We start from the raw sequence: 13578 nt of genomic DNA, 5'->3' as shown, positions 1-13578 counted from the left end.
ACTTAGCGTCACTGAAAAGAGTCTGCTTGCCACAACCAGAATTCTGTGTGCCTCACCTCTCGCTTCATATGTGTTTTTATGTGATCCAGAAAATTGAATATGCACAATATGCAATATTTTTTTGTTTTTTTTAATCAATATTCTCAGTTAGGCGAGATGATATTCAGCATCGGTGTTTGTGCTTCATCATTCAATTAAAAAACATGCATGCATTATAAGACAATTAGATCACGTCAATCAATATGTATATTTTTTGTTTTGTTTTTGACTTCAAGATGGCGCCGCGAGAGTGGCTGTCTTTACAGCAGCTCCTGTATTTTGTTTTTGCTGCTGTGAAATGTACATTTCTCCACTGTGAAACAAATAAATACTCATCTAATCTAAGTACGGGAGTCCTACAATGTTCACTTGCAATCAGTTCCAGTGAGTGAAAAAATAAAATCAAAATGAGAGCCATATTATTGGCTGAAATAGAAAGTGTCATGACGAGACCAGCCTTGCTATTTGGACTGGAGGCGCTGAAGAAAAGGCAGGAAGTGGTCCTGGAGGTAGTAGAGATGAAGATTTTGAGGTTTTCTTTGGGAGTGACCAGGTTGGACAGTGAAGTATTATTTCTGATTACATTTTGTCGAGTAAAGCCTTTGCCTTGGTATTTTGCTTTTGTCAGTAATATGTCATGAAAGTAATAATGATGTGTGCTTTCCGCCATATTTATTTTAGCCTGTATAACATTCTTATATGCAGAGTGAACCAAGTGCAGTCTTGGAGCCATGTGTTAACCTTGATATACTGCTTACTGGAGACTGTGGAGAAAGACTGATAACAGCTAAGAATTGTTTGGGAGAATGCTGCATTGATGTTGCATCACAGTCTCGATGCTGCCCTTCTGATGAAATAAATATGTTGTGTGTCCATGGGTTGGACACACTTCGTGATCAAGCAGCCATTGTCTGAAAATCATGTGTGTCAGGAATACTCTGCAAATAAACCCTTCAAAGCTACTGTTCATCGAGGCCAGCCTGTATTTGGCCACTCTCCTTATACAATCGAATCAGTAAGGAGTGTATTAGAGGGACAACTCATATTAGTGGCTTTGGAGAGAAAGTCAGAGAGGCCAGACTGAGATAGTTAGACATGTCCAGAGGAGACAGAGTGACTATACCGGAAGAAAGATGCTTAGCCTTGAATTGCCAGGCAGGAGACCAAGAGGAAGACCAAAGAGGAGGTTTCTGGATGTTGTCAAAGAGAACACGAAGGTAGCTGGTGTGAGAGAAGTGAATGCATAGAACAGGGTTGATGGAGGACACCAAGTCGCTGTGGCGACCCCTGAAGGGAAAAGCCGAAAGCGCAGGAAAGCGAAAGGAAAATAAGGCAGCGCAATGGAAGCCAACATACATAAGATGGCAGCATGGAGTTATTAATAACAACAACTGGAGCACATTCACGTGGGGCTTTTTTGAAACCTCCTTAGAGAGCCATCAATGATGTCGATATATTTTGTAGTCGAATTTCCCACTCCCCAAAATGTTTGCCGATTCAAAATTTTATTGTACTCTACATTGATTGTATATATATATATATATATATATATATATATATATATATATATATATATATATATATATATATATATATATATATATATATATATATATATATATATATATATATATATATATAGTGTGTAGCAGGCGACATTTTCTACAGTCTTCAACAATGGCATACATGTTTGCAATCGATTAAAGAATTATATGTGCCATTTTGAGGCAACATTGGGGGAACATCTCTCACCCCCCCCAAAAAAGAGGCACAAAACGGCAAGCTCGGATGGCCACCTCCGTTTCTTCAGTTCAGTCTGGCGCTTGGATGCCATCTAATGGCGGCTTTTGGGCGCTACACGCTTCTCACTTCATCTACGTAAGTAATGTACTGTATATGTTGCAGTTTTGGTTTTTCATGCATGTACTGTATTTAATTGTGTAGCATTCAGATATCTTTATCGCTTGCAACAATTACTGTTTTTCATATGATTGTACATGCTGGCGTTCGTGGCTTCGTGTGAATAGAACGTGAGGATTTAGCATTGGTTTCATTTTTGAAAGGAAATAGTCATTGAAAAAGTGTAGACGTTTTTATTTTATGCACAACTTTATTTTTCACTTCACTACTGTACAAAAACCATGTTAGATACGCAATCCATGAACCCAATGATAAAATGACATGCCATAACAAAGATCCCCCATTTACGTGTTGCCCCCCCCCCCCCTTAATGCAGTTCGGCGCAGGACGGATATATCGATAGTATGGTTATATCGACATTTTTCCTGACTGCCGAGAATATCGATATAATATATCAGAATCAGAATCATCTTTATTGCCAAGTATGTAGAACACACAAGGAATTTGTTTCCGGTCGAACACACTGCACTAGTATCATCGTCAATAAAGAGGCACTATTCAGTTCAATTTGGGCTACTGTTCAAAGATATATATATATATATATATATATATATATATATATATATATATATATATATATATATATATATATATATATATATATATATATAGTTTAATTTAAGATTTTATTGCTTCACACGGATGTGCACTAACAAGGTCACAAAACATCCTAAACATAAAAATTAAACAGCTATGTATGTATGAGCATTTGGCTAAGATTATATAATTGGCGAAAACTATTATACGTGAATAAACTGTTGATATGTCACAAACAAAAAAAAGTTTTGACTATGCTATGTTTGAACACTGTCAAATGATGTACAGTAGTTTCTGCTTTTTTCTTTTGTTTTTGTGTCTTATATATACTTATGGTATTTCATTTTATTTATCTATTCCTTTAACCTCCATTCACATGTTCAAATGGAGTACGCACGTGTGAGTTACAAGGGTAAGTCAAATGCTGGTTCTAAGTGAAATGTAAATTTCTCCACTGCGAGACTAATAAAGGCAAATCCAATCCAATCCAATCCAATCCAATCCAATCCAATCCAATCCAATCCAAGTGCCACTGATCTATTGTTTAATGCCAAACACACACACACACACACACACACACACACACACACACACACACACACACACACACACACACACACACACACACACACACACACACACACACACACACACACACACACACACACACACACACACTGAAGTAAACATTTCAAATAAATCTGGGCGTCATGTGTCACATACAAACTGAAGTCATACCGTGTGCTCATGCTGCGTTTTTACTGTTGTGCAGCTTTTCTGCCTCGTAGCATAACAAAGCATGTCATTCAACAATCTTGAGCCGGGTTCTCCTTCTGTGAATTTTGTACGCGTAGCACACCACCTACATTTATATTCAGAGAATGAGGACTGGGTGGGCGTGTGGGGTGAGGGTTTGGGGTCGCCTGCACGGATGTCTGAGTGAGAGAGGAGAAAAAAGAAGATAAATTACAATTCTCATCAACAAAACATTGAATGAGCCAAATTAATTACCCTTTAGCCAACTTTTAGACAATAACGCTTCCGAGCCGTCTGCCGCAGCTGTATTATTCTATTAACATACAATTTGCAGTTCAGCTACAGTGACTTCATATTTAGATTTTTATTGTATTTTCCAAGGCAACGGTGTAGCATTGCATCCGCAATATAATGGCTCGGAATCATTCGATAGTTTCTGCTGAAACGCCCACGCGCCAGAGATCCTATCAGCACATTATTTGCGGGCAAGTTTGTTTCAAAAGCAAATTTCACTTAGTGTAGCTGTCTGGGAGCGTCATAAAGGGGGCATTTACAGTGTGAATTCAAGCACAGAACGGTTTAATTAATCGGAACTTTCACAATGCCAGATTTCCTTCTTAATCACAGCGCCGTCTTTAATCAGAATCTCCTTTGATTCATTTTCAAAGCCGTTTTAAATGCTTATTGTGCAGCGATGAAAAACTGTTCGTTACCCATGTTGAGTCAAAGTTAGGCATTCGTTTTTGACTTTGAAGAAGTTGACGGGTTTAGATTTAAGAGGACGAGAGATTCGCTGGCACTTTGCGTTGGTACAAGGTCGAAAAGATCCAGATCCGGGTACCGACGTGGGCCGAGCCTGTCTCCCCGTCTGCCTTCGGACTCCTTTTTTCAGGATGTAGTGTCTCCGGTCGGCTCGTTGCCAATTAACACGGTGGTGTGGACATTTGTTTTAAATTGAATACATAAATTGAAAAATTTAACTGAATGGGGTCTTGTGAAAACAGATTTTTCAACAATTTTAAAAAGCAGTTTGACCTTAATGGGCCACCCTACTTGATGTTCAAAAGAGAAATGTAACATTCTCGTAACGCTGCAACTTTATCTTTTACTATTTTTAGATTTATCCAGACTTTATTCTCATTTCTCACACTGTTCTGCCTTCATTTTGTAATAATTACAATGTTACAAAAAGTCAAGACCGTCTTGAAGCTACTAATACTTTGCTTGGAATTTTATGCTTTTATAAGGTGACATTATGACTTTTATATCATTTTATATTTTTTGTAACATTGTAAAGGTGTTTAAATAACATTCTGTGCAACGTTTTGAATGTTTACATTTTTATTGTAACATTTTAAAGCCGCATCTCCATTCTCATAGCCGAGTGACTTTTCTTTAACATTGTGATTAAACTGTATATATATATATATATATATATATATATATATATATATATATATATATATATATATATATATATATATATATATATAGAAACATTAACTACTGTAACATTTTTCTTCCCATGGAATATTATGTAGATTGTGACGTATATTGTTGATTGTTCAGTTTTTTTTCACTTCTGATATGAAAACTTTGTTTAATACAGTATTCATACGATATTTTCCTAATAGGATGAATGGTGCCCATTTTAATATGTCCATTCATTGTTGCCCTCCAACCCTTATAGATCATAGTAAACGACTACCATCCCAATCGTGGGCGGGGGGGCTGAAGGGTCTTGAGACGCCTCCAGCGGATATTATAAGTGAGCCGACTCTGTGTACAACTCTGTTCGCGTCGTGTCAGGAAACGGGTCGTACCACTTTGTCTCGGTCCACGTGTGCCCGCACAGTCGATAGGTTAACCTGTCCACCGCATCCATCTTTGCCCCCCCCCCCCACTCCCCCACGTTCCCATTGATCTGAGGGAAATAAAGAGCACACGTGTTATTATATACAGGCAAGGAAAAAAAACAACAACAGCAGCCCTTTCATTGTGATTGAATGAACAGACCAAATGTATGAAATATGGCCCCCTCCGACATCTTCTGTCTTCCTGTCAATAGTGCAGCCTTTGCACACAACCCGGATCAATAGAGACTTATCTTTTCACCATAACGCACCATAACAATGTTTTTTTTTGATTGGATTGAAATTCACATTCATGTAAAAAGTCTATAATTTAGATGACCCCCCCTACAGACACCCAAATGCCAGTCTGAAATGTGGCAGTTACAAATTTACATGTTGATTTTTCTGGACGTTTATCTGCAGCTTTTAGGGGGGTGTCTCATGTGTGAGACTGCTCAGCGGAGAGAAGACACCCCTCTGTAAAAACATCTGTTGTGCAAAAGGGGCTGTCAGACGTTTGCGGCCTCATACGTTGTCATTTGTTTTTGATCATTTCTGCGTGTGGGAGACCCATTTTCCATCCTGTTTTATAATGACGGGGAAATGTTACACGCCGTACATCACGGAGTGCTGTTATTTCATCACAGTTTACTAACACGGCAAACAATAAATTGAAAATTTAGTTTGGAGCTCTATCCCCGGTACGGGTTTGGACAAGCTGCCTGGAGATGATAACAAAAAAAAACATAAATTATTCATGAAGAATGCAGTTGTTATCCGATAGGGAAAGCGAGTGGAAAATTGAAATTTACAATGTGTGCTTTTGTATCTGAAACAATTGACGTGGCCCAAGCGATTTTAGCCCACTCTTAACACCAATGAATGGAATGCTGAAAATGCGAATTTGATATTTGTAAAAGAGTTGTTTTTGTCTCGAAAATGGCTCGGCGTTTGGCGCTTCCGCAGGAAGTGTTTTCACAGCACCTCTTTTGTAAACGCCACAGGGCACATCACCTCTGTGTTCTCCCCGCTTTGATGCCATTTATCTTAGTCAAGGGCCTGCTCGCAGTCGTTTCTTGCCAAAACACACACACACACACACACATGAGCTCACGGAAGCATGCACTCAACCGTCCTCAGCATCACGGTGGCAAACCCCAAAGTCGAATTCACTCCATCTGGTCTATCAGGCTGGGTGTATTCCAAGTCGCTTCAACGTCGGCTACCATCAACAAGAATGTCAAGGATTATTTTTTCAGGCTCAAAATGTATTAGTATTTTTATTATAAAAGTCTTACGCTGATCTAAGTGAGTGAACGTTTTTCATCAGGTTTTTAAAATTCTTAAATGCCATCAAAGTACAAGGTCAAGCACATGGTCAATGGTGAGGTGCAATCCTCGCTTCCTTCCGCACCGAAGCATTACAGCTCTCCACTTTTAACCAAACAGGCTTATTCAAAGGTATCTATCATCATTAAATTCAATTACTAGTCTAAAAAAATCAAAATAAAAAAAAATTTCATGTTGTGACACTTCAAACTCACATGGGGATTATTTGTTCTTAAAATTTGTTGAATATTTAAAATTGACTAATCGTGTGCAAAAAATAATACAAATAACACACATGGTGTAAAAATTTCTGCCCAACTAACTAACCATATAGTTATCCAACTTATTAGCTAGCTTACTGGCTAAATAGCTAGCTAAGTAGCGAGCTAAATAACTAACTAAATAACTAGCTACATATCTAGGCTTCACATCCTGCCACACAACTAACTAACTAACTAACTAACTAACTAACTAACTAACTAACTAACTAACTAACTAACTAACTAACTAACTAACTAACTAACTAACTAACAGAAAAGAAAAACACACTTATAAATGCTGTGCAAAACTCACTGTTCAGTAGTTTTTCATTTTCTGGGGGCCTATCCATGAAAGTCACAGCTTTATTAAAATAACGAACAATAAATACTTACCTTGGTTTTCACATAATGTACGTAGTCTTTTCATTTGATCAAAACATTTTCAAATCACCTGATTTTAAAAAATATTGCTGCATTACAACTGATAATAGCGACCCCTAAATTGATGCTCTATGATTTTTCTTTTTTTAACTCCTCACTTCTGATTACATCTTGATAATTTAATATCATTTGTCATTCAAATGCTTCCAACATTCCCAAACGTGTAAAATATACAGTATTTCAATGACTTTGCGTAGCATGACAGCATTGGATATGTTATTCTACAGTATGGATTTTTTTCATTATTTATTTATTTTTATCTGCCCCAACAGGTGAGTGTTTTCACAGTATAGCGACACCCCATAAACTAGCTGATAACCCATCCCTGCGACTTCTTATCTGTCTCTCAGACAATCCCCTGCTCCCTGAGCACGTTGTCGTTTCCCCTCAGGCCCATTATCAGATTCCCAACGCAGGCTCCCGGCAGCTGCGGTTATTGTGGAAGACTACGTTTATAGCCCCATGATGTCTGTGACAACACTTGGCTTTTATGAGTGAGTACATGTTGTTTTGTGGTCATTGAGAGGTACTCTTCTCTTTCACTTGTGTGCTGTCTTACTGAAGAAGATGAGGGAGGGGGTCATGTTTGTCTTTATGTCGGGGGTGGGGTGCGGGGCGGGCAACCACTGAACTAACTTGAAGTTTTCACGTTACGAGCTGATCGTGGCGGGATATTTGGTTTTGACTATAGAGTTGATACTTGAGATGACATTGCTGTAAGGCGGCAGTTAGTTAATTCACTTTACATGTAGAATTATATAAAAAAAAGATTCAACCGGTCCATATAATACTCCAAGTTGAAGTTCAGTGTCAAAGTAAACATCAAATGCAGTGAATTACACAATGCAATCAAAACCGCATTCTCTACACTAGCTTGACGCTCACTTATAATGGGCCGAAGCCGGTCTAACGAACAGCATAATGGTGTAATACCCTACTAAGTAATGGATGTCAGAACACAAAGGGAGAGGCAACACATGTAGTTTGTTGTAAAGGTAAGTACTGTATTTAGTTTTTTCTAGTTCTTCCTTTCCTTTCCTCTTTCATCACTTTGCTGCTGTGAAATGTAAATGTATCCACTGCGAGACAAATAAAAGCTAATCCAATCCTAAACAAGTATAAAAAAATGTAAAGTTGTCAATGCTTCCACTTGCAATTCATATAATTTTCCATGTAAGCCCTATACTCCCCCCCCAAGGAATTTATTTATCATCCATTTTATAAACCATATGGTAATTGTTAGAATTTTACAATGCCAATAACCAGATTCTGTGACTATCTTCGAAATAAATCCATATTGGTTTTGCCCTCATAACAATCCCCACAAACATGTGGCTTGACCCTCTCCGAAGACTCCCAAATCGTACTTACTGAGAAATTGGCCCGTTGGTGCGCTAAGGACTTCTGTACACCAAGAAGACAGTTTTTTTCCTATTATGTCATCAGTGTGTGTTTTTAGTCGACAAAACACCAGAATGCTATTTTTTTTTATGAAACAAAAAAAATTCCGTTTCATTGCATCACATTCTATATTTTCCCCTCCCATAGGCGTTAGTGATCTTCCATCAAGAGACCAAAGCAGAAAGTCGCCTCTAATATCGTCCGTGCTTTTTCAATCATGTTTTAACGCAGATCGCCCATTCTCGCCATCTGCGGGAAACCCGTTATCTCCCTCGACCATTCATGTACACATTTATTGGATTCCAAGTGTCTGGGATCAATCTTTTGGCCACCAGAGGAGCATAACTAATAGTAACATTAGAGTGGCTTTGTGCGAGCGACCGGCCGGATGCTGGTTAACCAAGCAGGAAATAATCTCTGATTTTGTATCCTGCATGAGTGGCCCTAGGATATGCTGAGAATAAATTAATCCTCCCGCATCCCCTTTTTTGGAATGTTTTGAGGCAGGTTATCTTTTGAATGAAAGACTTTAAAGCTCGCGAGGCGCTTTGTTGGGCCCATTCGCTTCCTCTTTGCACACACGTTGCACACGCACAATTTCCTCGCAGATAATGCCGTCATCTGGATGCTTCACCCAGGGTCAGACTAACTTTTTGGAGTCTGACCGTAGGTCTAGACAGCCTCCCCATGGAAAGCCCCCCCTTCCTCACTTGATCTCCCTCCCTCTTTCTCTCCCCTCACCACTTGCCTCCCTTCTAAAGTCCCCACTTGTATTTTCCTTGTTGTGGCCAAACAAGGATTTTATAAAACGGGTGACATCGCCACACAAGCTGTCTGCCGAATCTCCCTTAATTAAAGTGACGTTTAAAGCCTTCCTCAGACACTAATAAACCCCTTCTCAATTAAGATCCTCCTAATTACCGTGTGCAAAGGAAAGAGGGACACACACAGACAGACAGTGTGCGAGTAAGCCTGCTGGCATTTGGCCCCATAAGCTGAGTGCCGCACAAAAGAAAATAATGTCCCCTGGGTTACTCATCCTTTTTTTTCTTCACCCCCTCAACCCACGACCTTGCAGCCTCTCCCCCTTCTCCTGTTTTCTTCTTTATGAATGAAAGTATATGCCACGCAGGGCTGAGACTGTCCATTCATAGAGCGGCTGGAATGTGTGAATAAGTGTGGGGAGGGGGTGGGGTTGGGCGGTTGGGGGGCTTTGAATGAGGAATGAATCCCAGCCACCTGATTAGTCATTAAGCAGTCTTTTGACATTGCCATTGTTTGAATGTGCATGGTGGAAGTGAGCGTGCTGTCATGTAGAAAGGGCCCGCTCACTCGAGTGACGCTGATTGGAAAGGAAATAACAGAGATACAGTGGAACATCCGAAGTCGTCCATAAAATACCCCCCACCCTTAAAAAAAAAGGGGGGAGATTGACTGAACGGGGGCCGCCTCAAAAACACAACATCCACGACTGTTCTGCATGTTATTGTTATGACTACAGCAAAACTGCACATTTATTTTACTGAGGGTGTGACAGCTCCGTAAATATGGGAATTGAATTTTGCCAAAATGTTAAAATACAAGTTATTTATTCATTTATTTTTGGTCAATGGCGGAAGGAGTGGGGGGTGGATTTTCACTAGAATTATTTTTTTCAATATCAGCACTCCATGGTTTCAGTCGACTCTAGTCAACAAGGTGAAAATTCTTCATCGGCTGCACTAGTTTTTGTTCAGTGGTGGGCCGTCAGGGTCTGCAAGGCCTTCTCAACTGGCCTAAAATATCTCAATCACACACTGATGTTAATTATATTTTTCCATGAATTATTGATGAAAAGGTTTCTTCAGCTGTCATCTGTACTTTTTTTGACGGTGTCGGACGTTTTGCTTCTTATCCAAGATGCTTCTTCAGCGAACTAAAGTCTTACTGGTAGTATCGGCCTTATATGTATATCCCTAACGTCCAAACATAGTGGCGCCGGACACTGCTATGATAGGTCCCTACTCTCAGGTTGGGGGGAGCAGAGGACCACTCCCTGCGGCCCCACCGATTGTTCTTACATTCCTGACTAACGACTGGCCTGATTGCCCCACTCCCTCCGGTATCCCCACATCAGCATCCATGAATCCATGAGTTATTATTAACTCATTCAAAGCCATTCTCGAATTTATTCGTGAATTGAAAGTATGACGTAGAGCGCCATTCCCAAATTTGCTCGGGTTTTGTTTTTTCATGCTAGGGTGCCAATAAAGCTCTGGACATGGCCTCTGACAGTATTTGTTCTTTTCCACAAGGGGGCAGCATGTCCCTTTTTCCATGTTAGCGCCTTGTACCAGCTTCAACTGTTGTTAAAGTGTGATATAACCCATTATGTATGTATTGCATTGTATTTTGGACAGCCGCCCTCATTTCAAGCTCATATAACTTCAGACTCATTAATTTAGGAATTAAGTATTCTTTTTCCTGATGAAGGAAGATAGTCTAACACTTTGTTTTTCCAGTAACAGCTGCGGATTGTTTCAGACGTAGCACTACTGAAGGCCTAGGAGTGACATACCCGGCCCACCACTGGTTTTCATGTACATGTTTCATGCTTACGAACGCTTTAGCTCCCGAACTTTTCGCCTTACGAACATTAAATTTGCGAGAATATAATCTTGGCATACAAACTGGTTTTCGACGGACGAACCAAACCACAGGGTCGAGCAGCGCCATTGTGGCTGACGGACTAGTTTTCGTCACCATCTTTCCTTGAGTGCAGACTTGGAGTACTTTTTCTATTTTGGGACCATAAGCTGGTGTTAAGCCCAAGAAGACAAAAAAGACAATTATGATCAAGCAGAAGAAGGAAATCACGGTGGCTGGCGGACTAATTTTCATCACCCCGTGGTTTGTTATCAAGTGGAGTACTTTTGCTATTATGGGACCGAAAAAGACCCCACCACAGGCTAGTGTTAAACCGAAGAGGACACAAAAGAAAATTATGGTCGAGCAAGAGAAGGAGAGAATGGAAAAACACGAACGAGGTGTGCGATTGTGTGACTTAGCTCTCCCAGTACCATTACGCTAAGTCGACCATTGCTACTATCCATTGACAACTACCATCACAAAGGTAAATAAACCAACTTTATGCGCAATGGACCCCCCAAAGGGGAGGAGGGGTAGTTGAATACCTTGCATCACGCAACAGATTGGACTACTTCATAGATGTGGCTAAATGTTTGGGTGGGTAAAAACGACACATTGCCCTTGTTTGACTGAATTGGTTGTGTTACACTTCTATATGATGTTACAGTGTGTGGACACTTGCTGCAGCTGCGATGGCATCAACCTGCACTGGGAAGGTTAAACATGTTTGGTACGTGTCCTGGTCGGCAGGTTAATGACATTAACAAAGTTTCCATTAGTCTAGCAACTGAGAGAGACATAGGCGTCCATGCGGAAAGCCACATGACTGAGGCAGAGATAAGAGAAAATGAAATACGTCTTCGTGGAGACAAGGAGGGGAGGTGGAGGGTGGAGGTGGGGGGTGGGGTTCAGGAAGTGCCACTCCAAATTAGCCGCAGGCCCAGTTTGTTGTTACTTCATTAACCCAACAGCCCCGGGAAAACTCAAAGGTGGGGTCACAACCTTCAGCAACGGGGAGGCCTGAAATGTGTAAAGAAAAGCTCCCATAGTTATTGCTTGCTTGTAAACTATTGACACAATACGGACTAATGTTTGAAGGGAAAGCTATTTTAAAGTATTGTGCAGTGTGCCGCCCCTTTACGTGACTGAGTTCACCACAATCGAGTCTTTTTTTAATGTGTTCTACATTATACATACCCTGAATGCCCTGGAATGAATATCCAAGAGTTGTCTCGGTGTAACATACAACGATTCACCATTGCGTTATTTATGTGTTTTTCTTCTAATTTCGCCATCAACACGGATCAACATGAAGTTTTCAGACCAAACAAGGTACCGCAAAATGCATTGAGGTAATGCAAGGTATGTCCTTTCTCAGTCAGGGGTGTTCCTTCAGTGACGGAGGGTGAGGACTCGTCACCAACTCAAAAACAAGACTTCCTGAATATTCAGCGCAAGTCTTAAAACGTAAAATATATCTATATGCGGTGGAGTATTTGTAAAATACACTCAGTAAAAGTCATTTGAAGCCTTTTTACAAATTATGGACACAACTTGTCCGGAGATGTCGGTTGTCCTTTAAGGCTAATGCTAACATTGGCAGTGATTAGCCTCTAACTGGTCATAATCCTCTAACCAGGAAGTCAAGTATTTTTTTACCATATTATATTCTGTGACAGTATTCTGACTCATATTGTGTTTGTGGAATATGAATTAGGCTGTGAAATCCCCCCCATGTTTTTCCCTCAACTGAGGCAGGCGGCCATTTTGCCACTTTCTGTCATTTGAAAGTGAAATGACGATGCCCAAGTGCTTGGATAACGAGCAATCTTGATTCACTTGTTTTATGGGGTTTGGTCATCTCACTTTTGCTAGTGACAAGGGTACGAACATTTCTATTTGTTTCTTGAGAATCATATTCTGCGTGTTTTTGGTGTCTCTCTACTTCAACACCTCTGATTCAAATAATCTGCTCGCCAGCAAGCTCCCCAGAGGCCTAAATGATTACGAACAAATGGAGTTCTCTACCACTCAAGTGCGCACAGTTCTAAATTGTATTTTTGGATCCTGTGCAACTATATGGATCCCGCTGGAGTTCCAGGCAGGAAATGCTCTGCTGCAATATGATAGGCTCGCATCCAGGGGAAGAAAGCGAGTGTTAAGATGGTATCAACTGGCCTTTATACTGCCCCCAGGTGGCCAGACTGCCTACACCAGAATAAGCAGCAAAGTGCATTGAGTGGAATGAGAAAGTGTCACATTATTCTGGTTCTATCAATGGAATGACTGTTCATCTTTATGTTATCTTTATGTGTTACCATGTTAGACGCAGTGCAGTACAAATAATCTTATGATGCATCTGAATTCAGTTTGTACAGCATGCCGCGTCTGTATCGGTCCGCTGTGCACTTGTT

The sequence above is a fragment of the Hippocampus bargibanti genome, linkage group LG13 (assembly GCF_051943395.1).
Source record: "Hippocampus bargibanti isolate YZ-2025 linkage group LG13, ASM5194339v1, whole genome shotgun sequence".
Taxonomy (NCBI): domain Eukaryota; kingdom Metazoa; phylum Chordata; class Actinopteri; order Syngnathiformes; family Syngnathidae; genus Hippocampus; species Hippocampus bargibanti.
The sequence above is the reverse complement of the archived record's forward strand: the minus strand, read 5'-3'. Positions refer to the sequence as shown.